The sequence below is a fragment of the Chiloscyllium plagiosum genome, chromosome 24, assembly GCF_004010195.1.
Source record: "Chiloscyllium plagiosum isolate BGI_BamShark_2017 chromosome 24, ASM401019v2, whole genome shotgun sequence".
NCBI classification, from domain to species: Eukaryota; Metazoa; Chordata; class Chondrichthyes; order Orectolobiformes; family Hemiscylliidae; genus Chiloscyllium; species Chiloscyllium plagiosum.
Window position 1 is genome coordinate 30,876,442 of NC_057733.1, and position 11,473 is coordinate 30,887,914.

The 11,473-nt window shown below is 40.3% G+C and overlaps 1 protein-coding gene across 2 annotated transcripts in view; it reads right to left on the reverse strand.

The window, feature by feature from the left end:
* c1qtnf1 (C1q and TNF related 1) overlaps positions 1-7,414 on the reverse strand; it is a 45,221-nt gene extending 37,807 nt beyond the window's left edge. For both annotated transcript variants that reach the window (XM_043714689.1, XM_043714690.1), the window contains exon 1: positions 7,288-7,414. The gene's annotated coding sequence lies outside the window, so the exon portion shown is untranslated. The remainder of the gene's footprint in view (positions 1-7,287) is intronic.
* Between the last annotated feature and the right edge of the window lie 4,059 nt (positions 7,415-11,473).

The window sequence follows — 11,473 nt, forward strand, 5'->3', positions numbered from 1 at the left end:
ACTCTTTTGTGGGTAGTTTGCCACCAACAATTCTTTTTGTAATATTTGCCCACAGAGGTACAAGTATTTAGTGGTGAAGGATTAATCATTAATAAGGTTTTAACAGAAGAGGCACGTACTTGAGTATCAAGGAGCTGTTTATTACACAATAGTAAGACAACAGGTTACATTAACTTGAATTTGGTTAACAACATTAACACTAGTTAAGCAACTTTGCCATCTCCCAAGAGATAGCAACTCAATCTATCCCAATGGGTGCAGACTGTAGAACTGACTAACAATTAACAACAAACCAGAACTGGCTAGCTGCTCCAACACACAGGTATTTACATACCAGTGGACAGAACTATTCTAAAGCTTCCATGTTAAACCATTCAGGCCAATTGTTTTGTACAACATACAGGTCATTGCACCCAACAGCTGTTAGCTGTGGCTCAGAGGGTGCATTTATTTCCTCTGAATCAAAGGTTTATGAGATCATCCTCGAGAGTGTGGTGCTGGAAAAGCACAGCAGGTCAGGAATCCTGATGAAGGGCTTATGCCTAAAACATCGATTCTCCAGCTCCTTGGATGCTGCCTGACCTGCTGTGCTTTTCCAGCACCACACTCTCGACTCTGATCTCCAGCATCTGCAGTCCTCACTTTCTCCTCATTTATGAGTTCATTCCAGAGCAGTACTGACGGATTGAGGCATTATAAAGGAATCACTTTTCTCATGAGATATAAGACTGAGGTGCTATCTGGATATAATAGACCCCAAGTTATTATGTCAAAAAAGAGCAGCTGAGTTCTTGCTGGTATTCTGGCCAATAGAACATTGAACATGTAATGTACTAATATAGCGCAGTACAGACCCTTCGACCCTCGATGTTGCACCGAACTGTGGAAGCAATCTGAAGCCCATCTAACCTACACTGTTCCATTCTCGCCCATATGCCTGTCCAATGATCATTTAAATGCCCTTAAAGTTGGCTAGTCTACAAATGTTGGAGGCAATGCGCCCCATGCCCCTACTATTCTCTGAGTAAAGAAACTACCTCTGACATCTGTCTTATATCTATCACCCCTTAATTTAAAGCTATGTCCCCTCATGCTAGCCATCGCCATCTGAGGAAAAAGGCTCTCACTTTCCATCCTATCTAACCCTCTGATTATTTATATGTCTCAAGTAAGTCACCTCTCAACGTTCTTCTCTCTAACAAAAACAGTCTCAAGCCTTAGCAAGGTTTGAGAAGATTTTTAGCTCAGGTTGAGGTTCTGGAACTCTATCAACAAACACATCAAGTTAGACCCTATCTACCACCCCCTGAGAAAAAGAACCGGAAGTGACTTCACAACAGGAAATGACATCGCCACAGGAAATGACATCACCAACCCAAAGAAACCCAAACATATAAATAGAAAGTGGGAATTATCAGCAGTGCTTCATCTGAGGCCCACTGAAGATGTTACTTATTCGGGTGACAAAACGTCTGGAAATGAACCTTCCAGCTCAGCGAGCAAACCTACATTCAGTCTCAAGCCCCTCAGCCTTTCCTCTTAAGACCTTCCCTCCATACCAGGCAACATCCAAGCAAATCTCCTTTGAACCCTTTCCAAAGCTTCCACATCCTTCCTATAATGCCAAACTGTGTGCAATACTCCAAATATGGCTATACCAGGGTTTTGCACTGCTGCAGCATGATCTCATGATACTGAAAGTCAATCCCTCTACTAATAAAAGCTAACACACTGTAGGCCTTCTCAATAACTCTATCAACCTGGGTAGCAACTTTCAAGGATCAATGTAGCTGGACACTGAGATCTCTCTGCTCATGTACACCATCAAGGATCTTATCATTAGCCCAGTATTCTGCATTCTGGTTACTCCTTCCAAAGTGAATCATCTCACACTTTTCGGCATTAAACTCTATTTGCCACCTCTCAGCCTAGCTCTGCAGCTTACCTATGTCTCTCTGTAACCTACAACATCCTTCATCACTATCCACCACTCTACCAACCTTAGTGTCATCTGCAAATTTACTACCCCATACATCTATGCCTTCATCCAGGTCATTTATATAAATGACAAACAACAGTGGACCAAAAACAGATCCTTACAGTACCTCGCTAGTAACTGAACTCCCGGATGAATATTTCCTGCCACCCTCTGTCTTCTTTCAGTTTAGACAATTACTGATCCAATATTGAACCTGCAATATAACACCACTCAAACAGTTATCTGTTCATTACTCTCGAATGCGAACTTAACCTTTAAGAGAATTCACCTTCAAGATTTCCATGTGGTGTATGTATACAATGTTATGACTTTTCCTCACGGCTAGTCTGCTCTGAGTCTACAGTTGACACACAAAGGAATGAGTTGGCTGTTGGAATGTTGCTTTGTAACTTGTATTATGTTTTACTGTTTGAAATAAATTAAACCACAGAATTTATCAACCCCTGATGAGTGATGCATTATTAAATATTATAATTAACATGACATGATAAGCAGAGGTAGAAAATATTGTGATGGTGTTGCTTGGTGTGCTTGAACAGTCAGCAAGCAATATACAGGTGAAGTTCACAGTCATCAATCCTGAGTGACTTGCCAGGCCACTTCAGAGGGCGGTTGAGAATCAACCACATTGTTGAGGGAAACTTTAGCAGAAACAGCTCTCAGAAATGTGTAGCTGCCTTCTCTCGAAAATAAAAAGAGCCAAAGTAGCATAAGGTTGCAAAATCTCAGAAGACCAGTCTATTGTTTCATATTGCTCTCAATCCAAGGCCAAAATGATGCAAGAGCCCCTGCAGACACTGATACTGGTTTGTGGCAGTAAAGCTAACATCTTAATGTCAGCAGTAGCTCACTGAGTATCTCAGAATGATTCTGATATCAAACATGCAAGACAGAGACATCAACAGGTAGAGAAACCATGGTCATATCTATGCATTTCAAGATACATAAAAGTGAGAAATTAAAAAACTTTTTTATTTCTAGCAGAACATCTATTTTCTAATTAACCTAATTTGCATGGATGACTGCAGAACAAATTGTCACCAAGGTATCATTTAAAGGTTACAAATATTTTGTTGCAGTTCAAAATAATAATAAAGGATCACAAAGCATGTGAGAAGTTCATTTTTCTAAGACAAAAACCGAGACCGCAGGAGAAACACAACAGTTCTGGCAGCATCAGAAGAGAGAAAAAAGGAGTTAACATTTTGAGTCCAGTTCTTTATTTTGTTCATTTTCTGAGGTTCTATGAAAGCTCATCACTGAGAATCTGACTGAGACTTGTTGGGGATCTCTCTTCTGTCAGAATCATAAGAAATTCCTGGGGTAAAGCATTACAATAACATTTCAATTCGATCTTGGTGGAAACCAGACCATTTGATTTGATTTGATTTGATTTATTATTGTCACATGTAGCAAGACACAGTGAAAAGTATTATTTTGTGTGCTCTACAGGCAAATCATACCTTACATAAGTACATCAGGGTAATAGAACAGAATGCCAAATATAATTTGCTTTTATTTATTCACAAGGTAAGGGCGTCACTGGCAAGGCCAGCATTCATTGCCCATCCCTAATTGCCCAGAGGGCAGCTGAGAGTCAACCACATTGCTGTGGGTCTGGAGTCACATGTAGGCCAGAGCAGGTGAGAATGACAGATTTCCTTCCCTAAAGGAGCCAAGTGGGTTCTTAATGACAATCAACAACGGTTTCATGGTCAACAGTAGATTCTTAATTCCAGACTTTTGTTTTTGAATTCAAATTCCACCATGTGGATGAATAGTCTAACAGTAATACCACTAGGCCATTGCCTCCCTGAATTCGTAATGTTACAGAGAAAGATCAAATCTAATATATGAGAGGTTTGTTCATAAGTCTGATAACAGCAGGGAAGAAGCTATTCTTAAAGTCTGTTAGTATGTTTTTTCAAGCTTTTATATCTTCTCCCCATGGAAAAAGGTGGAATGCAGTATAACCGGGGTGCGGGGGTCCTTGATTTTGCTGGCTGCTTTCCTGAGGCAGCAGAATGTATGGACAGAGTCAATGGAAGGAAGGCCAGTTTGTGTGATGGACTGGGCTACGTTCACAACTCTCTGTAATTTCTTTCAGTGTTGGGCAGAACAGTTGCCATACCATGCTGTGATGCATCCAGATAGGGTGCTTTCTATGGTGCATCTAAAATAATTGGTGAGCGTCATTGTGGACATGTCAAATTTCCCTAGCCTTCTGAGGTGGTAGAGGCATTGGTGTGTTTTCTTGACCTTAGGCTGACATGAATGGTCCAGGATAGATTGTTGGTGATATAATTCCTACAGGGAATAGATTTTGGTTCACTCTCTGAGTTTTCCCTGCTCGTAACAAACTAACAACATCTCTGCCACAGCTGAATATCAATCTCCACTGTTTGGACATTATTTTAAGAAGGCTTTCAGTTATGTTACTCTTTGAAAGAGTGACCATTCTCACTTTAAGCTTTCACAGATTGAAATAATCCTTTTTCTCCCTCTGATTACCTAAAGGGAAGGTGTAGCTAATAAGAGGCAGAAGTTTACCAGAAGGGAAGAGTTAAAAAGGGATGAATGCATATTCATTAAATAAAACTTCACAAGTTATGAGCAACTGTAGCTCAGCTAGGTAGCCAGCTACCATCACCTATTATTTCTATTATAGAGTTCATGTTCTTTATTTAAGAATTTTCACTGAGATCTCTGCAACTTCAGTGCCCCTATTGAAGTGAGATTGAATAAAGAGTAATGTACATCATTTAAGAAACAGGACCCTGTTCTTTTGAGGAGAAGCAATCATCTTAAACTTTTCTCCAAAACAAGACTGCTCCGCATTCCTTCCAAAATCATGGACCACAGCATCCCTCATACAGCTGCACTGGATCACAGGAAAGGCCAAGCTGAACAACACAGGCAATTTTTCTTTTACAGTAATAGCTGTAGGTGGGCAGCATGGTAACACAGTGGCTAGCACTGCTGCCTCACAGCGCCAGAGACCCAGGTTCAATTCCCACCTCAGGCAACTGTCTGTGTGGAGTTTGCACATTCTCCCCATGTCTGCGTGGATTTCCTCCAGGTGCTCCGGTTTCCTCCCACAGTCCAAAAATGTGCAGGTTAGGTGAATTGGCCATGCTAAATTTCCCGTAGTGTTAGGTGAAGGGGTAAATGCTGGGGAATGGGTTGCTCTTCAGAGGGTCAGAGTGGACTTGTTGGGCCAATTACTGTAAGTAATCTAATCTTAGCTACAGCACAATAAGTTTAAATGTCCAGTCTGAATGTAACTGAATGGGTGACTAGATGAATGAGTGAATGAGTGGAGTTATAGTGTGGGTAGGTTCTTGAGCCAAATGGGTCGATGGGTAAAGTGCCTGAGTTGGTAAGAGGGTAGGGCAATAGGTGACTGGTGAAGTGGTAGGTGGGATGGAAGGGTGGTTACTAACTGAGTTAGGTAGGTAGGTGAACTATGTACCTGAGTGAGGTAAGTAGGTAGATCAGGGAGGAGTTGAGTCGGGTCAGATCAGGTCAAGAGCTAATCTGATCAGATCAGGTGTTAGTCAGATGATCAGAGTTAATTGGAATATCAGGGAATTTAGTCAGAAAGTTGACAGAGCACTCAAGAAGGCTCAATGTGAAGGATTGTAGTTTGCCCCTTCTGTAGCTGTCCAGGAGTTAGACTTAAGTTTTCATCCATCTTACATTTCCTTAGTAACTACAGTATTCTGTTAAGTACCGCAGAACAGTCTGAAGTCTCTGGCTCTAGCTCAGAGACAAAAGTTTTTATGCAGTATCATGGGGAGTTTGAGAATTGCCCACTGGAAGTTGAAATTTCCCAAACAATTCCCGTCAAGTCAGCCATTGTCTTGATTCCAAAACTCAATTCCTCAATTTTCCTTTGTTTGTTTATAAACAGGCACTGCATTAATACACATCTTCTTGAAACATGTCACTTCTGATTTCATTTCTGCACAACATCAGCACATCACTCCTCTCCCCCAAACAAGTGCAAAGATTCTACACCATTAGAATCGTTATCACAGAAAACAATCTGCAGTCAATAGTGAATATATAAGCAGAAGTGAGTAAATGTATTGGCTTTGAATGGCACACAGAAAATCACTGATAATTAATGTTAAGATCTATTCCTCATTTTGTGCCTCCCTGAGGATTCTCCCAAGATAATGGTCTCTTTTACTCAACAAGTCTGTATTGGAAAGCACCGCATTTTGTCACTGTGAAAAAATGTTCAGAATTCAGTTCCTTTCCTTCACCCGCATTTCATGTTATTCATGCTGTATCACTTCTGTGAAACCAAAGTTCATTTCACAGAAAGTTAAAAAAGTGAACAACTAGCAAAGACTGTATCAAATCAGACACACACACACGCACACAAGCGGAATCTTGAAAGTTGGAATGCTCTAGTCTCATAAATCACACTACGTCGAGGCCAACGTCACTGGTTATGGCTGTAATTTAAAAGATACGTTCACGTATGACAGGTACCTTGAACCAGCTGAGCAACATCTTTATTTCCATTTCAGAAAACAACGCATAAAGGCTTTATCAGCTTTCAAAAAAAAAGCCAAAGCTCTGTCAGGCCAATTTAAAAGTTAAACAATACCAAGATAGTCACATGCTCATCTGTACTTTTGACAATACGTTGATTTTTGTACAACATCTTTGAAAATGCTTAATATATAATTATCACCAAAATCATGCTGCGCTAAACAACTATTGACATTTCGATATCTCTGTTTACTACTGTGGCATGTTTAAGGTTAATTTATATTGGAATGAAACCTCTTTAGTCACTATGTTATAAGAATTAATACTTTTTAAATAATGGATTTGTATGTTTTTCTAAAAGCCACCATTTGATCCTAAGCCAATGTAATCACAGAACATAATGCAGAATGCATTCTTTTTAGTAAGCATTTCCCAGGAAACACAATCTTCCTTCCAAATGCAGTTTAAAATCACATACTGTCGTGACTAATAAAGTGCTACATTATTCAAGTATTTATGTTCCAACTATCAATTAGCAGCTAACTAAGATAATATATATACTTTTAAATTGAAAATTGACACAGCTTGATAATAATTTTACAAGAGTTAACTTTACAGAGCTCAGCTATTAGCCTGCCATTAGGAAACAGCAACAGACCCGACTGCAAATTTGCTTGGATTGAGCAATGTAATATAAAAGAAATGTTACAGAAATGTTGCAACACACTTATGTAAAGCCTCTAAAGACTAATATTTTCAAGAGTTTACAGTGCATTGCTTACCTCAGTATCAAACCTCTGGGTAAAAAAAACTTTTCTTCTTCCTCCGATGCGAAAGCTTCCTCTGAATGTTTTGAAGTTACATCTCAGCCTTTTGTCCCCAGACTCCTTGCTGGCTCCAAGACCTGGATTCTGAGCCAGATTACAGAGGCTGAAACTGAGACTTGTGCAATTCTTCAACTCCTCTTCAACACATACCATCTGCTTGCACTTTCCAGATTGACAGCAGGGAGGAAGGTACCATTAGATTACAGAAGATCAACAAATGGGACAGATAGAATGGAAAATATGTCATGGGAATGCAGTGTCAGACAGGAATATGCATTATCTACTAAAGTAGTATGAAAACAAAAAAATCCTAAACCGGAAACATAGTTAAATTCAAGAGGAGTGTTGCAATAGGTGTTAAGAAAAAGATAGGAAAGAAACAATGCCCAAGCTGACCAAAAAAAAGTCATAGGCAAATATAAGTGAAGAGAAAAGGATGAATGATTCTGAGATTTAGGGTGCAGTTATAGCTGTGTGGATTGGCTTTGAATGAGCATAAACACATTTAACTTGGCTGATCTGACGTCCCACCACATGAAAGCAGAAGTGAAGACCACACATCATGGGTGGTTCCAACTGGGTACAAACTAACCCAGTCCAGTCTAGCACAGCATTTTAAAAGTGCCCAGTACACCCATTGGACCTTCTGGATTAGACAGATATGTTTTTAAAAGTCTTGATCAGAGAGCAGGTCAGATTCTGTTGTCCTGCCTTTTGTTAAAAGGTAATCAGAAAAGTAACAGAAGCACAAAGTCATTCTGAAAAGAACAAAATTAAAATGGGAGGTAAGCTTTAAGCATTTTCTGATTTTATTTCAGATTACAAGCATTTGCAATTCTTTAATTTTATTAAGCAACAGCTATTGCAGGGAGTGTTCTGAAGAAGGGTGACTGGACCCGAAAAGTTAAGGCAGCTTTCTCTGCACAGATGCTGGCAGACCTGCTGAGTTTTCCCAGCAATTTCTGATATTGTACTTAAGGGAGGGGTTGGGATGGAGCAAAGGAAATTTATCCAATCATGCAAGCACAGTCACTCGTCTTGATGCAAGATGCAATCAACAGTATAATTCAGGATTACAGGCTGAATATCATAATAAATCATTTTGTGACCAATCGTGCTATAGTTAGAAAGTCCCTGTTTTAAGTTGCTCCACTTTTATACCAGTCAGATAATGAAACCTGATTGGATTTGATTTGATTTGATTTGATTTGATCTGATTTATGTCACATGTACCAAGATACAGTGAAAAGTATTATATTACAAGCTAACCAGGCAAATCATACCTTACATCACGGTAATGTTAAGGGTTTAGATGGAGAGGAATTAGTAAAGTGTGTACAAGAAAATTTTCTGATTCAGTATGCAGATGTACCTACGAGACAAGGTGCAAAATTTGACCTACCCTTGGCAAATAAGGCAGGGCAGGTGACTGAGGTATCAGTGGGGGAGCACTTTGGGGCTAGCGACCATAATTCTATTAGTTTTAAAATAGTGATGGAAAAGGATAGACCAGATGTAAAAGTTGAGGTTCTAAATTGGAGGAAGGCTAATTTTTACTGTATTAGGTAAGAACTTTCAAAAGCTGATTGGGGGCAGATGTTCACAGGTAAAGGATGGCTGAAAAATGGGAAGCCTTCAGAAATGAGATTACTAGAGTCCAGAACAATATATTCCAGTTAGGGTTAAAGGAAAGGCTGGTAGGTGCAGAGAATGCTGGATGACTAAAGAAATTGAGGGTTATAGTTAAGAAAAAGAAGGAAGCATATGTCAGGTATAGACAGGATAGATCGAGTGAATCCTTAGAAGCAGTAAGAGTATACTTAAGAGGGAAATCAGGCGGGCAAAAAGGGAACGAGATAGCTTTGGCAAATATGGTTATGGAGAATCCAAAGGGTTTTTGCAAATATATTAAGGACAAAAGGGTAACTAGGGAGAGAATAGAGCCCCTCAAAGATCAGCAAGGCAGCCTTTGTGTGGAACCGCAGGAGATGGGAGAGATACTAAACAGGTATTTTGCATCAGTATTTATTGTGGAAAAGGACGTGAAAGATATAGAATGTAGGAAAATAGATACATTTTGAAAAATGCCCAAATTACAGAGGAGGAAGTGCTGGATGTCTTGAAACACATAAAAGTGGATAAATCTCCAGGACTTGATCAGGTGTACCCTAGAACTCTGTGGGAAGGTAGGGAAGTGATTGCTGAACCCCTTGCTGAGATATTTGTATCATCGATAGTAACAGGTGAGGTGCTGGAAGACTGGAAACTGGGTAACGTGGTGCGACTATTGAAGAAAGGTGGTAAGGATAAGCCAGGGAACTATAGACCAGTGAGCCTGACCTCGGTGGTGGGCAAGTTGTTGGAGGGAATCCTGAGGGACAGGATGTACATGTATTTGGAAAGGCAAGGACTGATTAGGGATAGTCAACATGGCTTTGTGTCATGTTGACAATCATGTCTCACAAACTTAATTGAGTTTTTTGAAGAAGTAACAAAGAGGATTGATGAGGGCAGAGCAGTAGACATCATCTAAATGGACTTCAGGAAGGTGTTCGACAAGGTTCCCCATGGGAGACTGGTTAGTAAGCTTAGATCTCATGGAATATAGGGATAACTAGCCACTTGGATACAGAACTGGCTCAAAGGCAGAAGACGGAGGGTGGTGGTGGAGGGTTGTTTTTCAGACTGGAGGCCTGTGACCATGGAGTGCTACAAGGATCAGTGCTGGGTCCACTACTTTTTGGCATTTATATAAATGATTTGGATATGAACATAGGCGGTATAGTTAGTAAGTTTGCAGATGATACCAAAATTGGAAATGTAGTGGACAGCGAAGAAGGTTACCTCAGATTACAATGGCATCTTGATCAGATGGGCCAATGGGAGTGACAGATGGAGTTTAATTTAGATAAATGTGAGATACTGCATTTTGGGAAAGCAAATCTTAGCAGAACTCATACACTTAAATGTAAGGTCTGAGGGAGTTTTGCTGAACAAAGAAATCGTGGAGTGCAGGTTCATAGCTCCTTGAAAGTGGAATTGCAGGTAGATAGGTTAGTGAAGAAGACGTTTATATGCTTTCCTTTATTAGTCAGAGTATTGATTACAGGAGTTGGAGGTCATGTTGTGGCTGTACAGGACATTGGTTAAGCCACTTTTGGAATATTTTGTGCAATTCTAATGTAGTGAAACTTGAAAGGGTTCAGAAAAGATTTAGAAGGATGTTGCAAAGGTTAGAGGATTTGAGCTATAGGGAGAGGTTGAATAGGCTGGGGCTGTTTTCCCTGGTGCATCAGAGGCTGAGGGATGACCTTATAGAGGTTTATAAAATCATGAGAGGTATGGATAGGATAAATAGACAAGATCTTTTCCCTGGGGTGGGGGAGTACAAAACTAGAGGGCATAGGTTTAGGTTGAGAGGGGAAAGGTATAAAAGAGACCTAAGGGCCAACCTTTTCACGCAGAGGGTGGTGCGTGTATGGAATGAGCTGCCAGAGGAAGTGGTGGAGGCTGGTACAACTACAACATTTAAAAGGCATCTGGATGGGTATATGAATAGGAAGGGTTTGGAGAAATATGGGCCGGGTGCTGACAAGTGGGACTAGAAAGGGTTGGGATATCTGGTCGGCATGGACAAGTTGGACTGAAGAGTCTGTTTCCGTGCTGTACATCTCTATGACTCTATGACTCTAATAGAACAGAATGTAGAATGCTGTCTTACAGCTACAGAGAAGTTGCAGAGAAAGATCAACTGTAATATGAGAGGTCCGTTCATAAATATGATAACAGCCAGGAAGAAGCTATTCTTAAATCTGTTCACAGACTTTTGTATCTTCTGCCTGATGTAAGAGGATGGAAGAGAGTATAAACAGGATGGGAGGGGTCTTTAATTGTGTTGGCTGCTTTCCTGAGGCAGCTCAAAGTGTAGACAGAGTCAATGGGAGAAATGCTGGTTTGTACGATGACTGGGCTGCATTCACAACTCTCTGTAATTTCTTGCAGTGTTGCCATACCATGCTGTGATGCATCCAGATAGGGTGCTTTCTACGGTGCATCTATAAAATATGGTAAGAGTCACTGCGGACATGCCAATTTGTAGGTGCCCTTGTTATCCAAATGTTCCAGAGATGAGTGTAGGGGC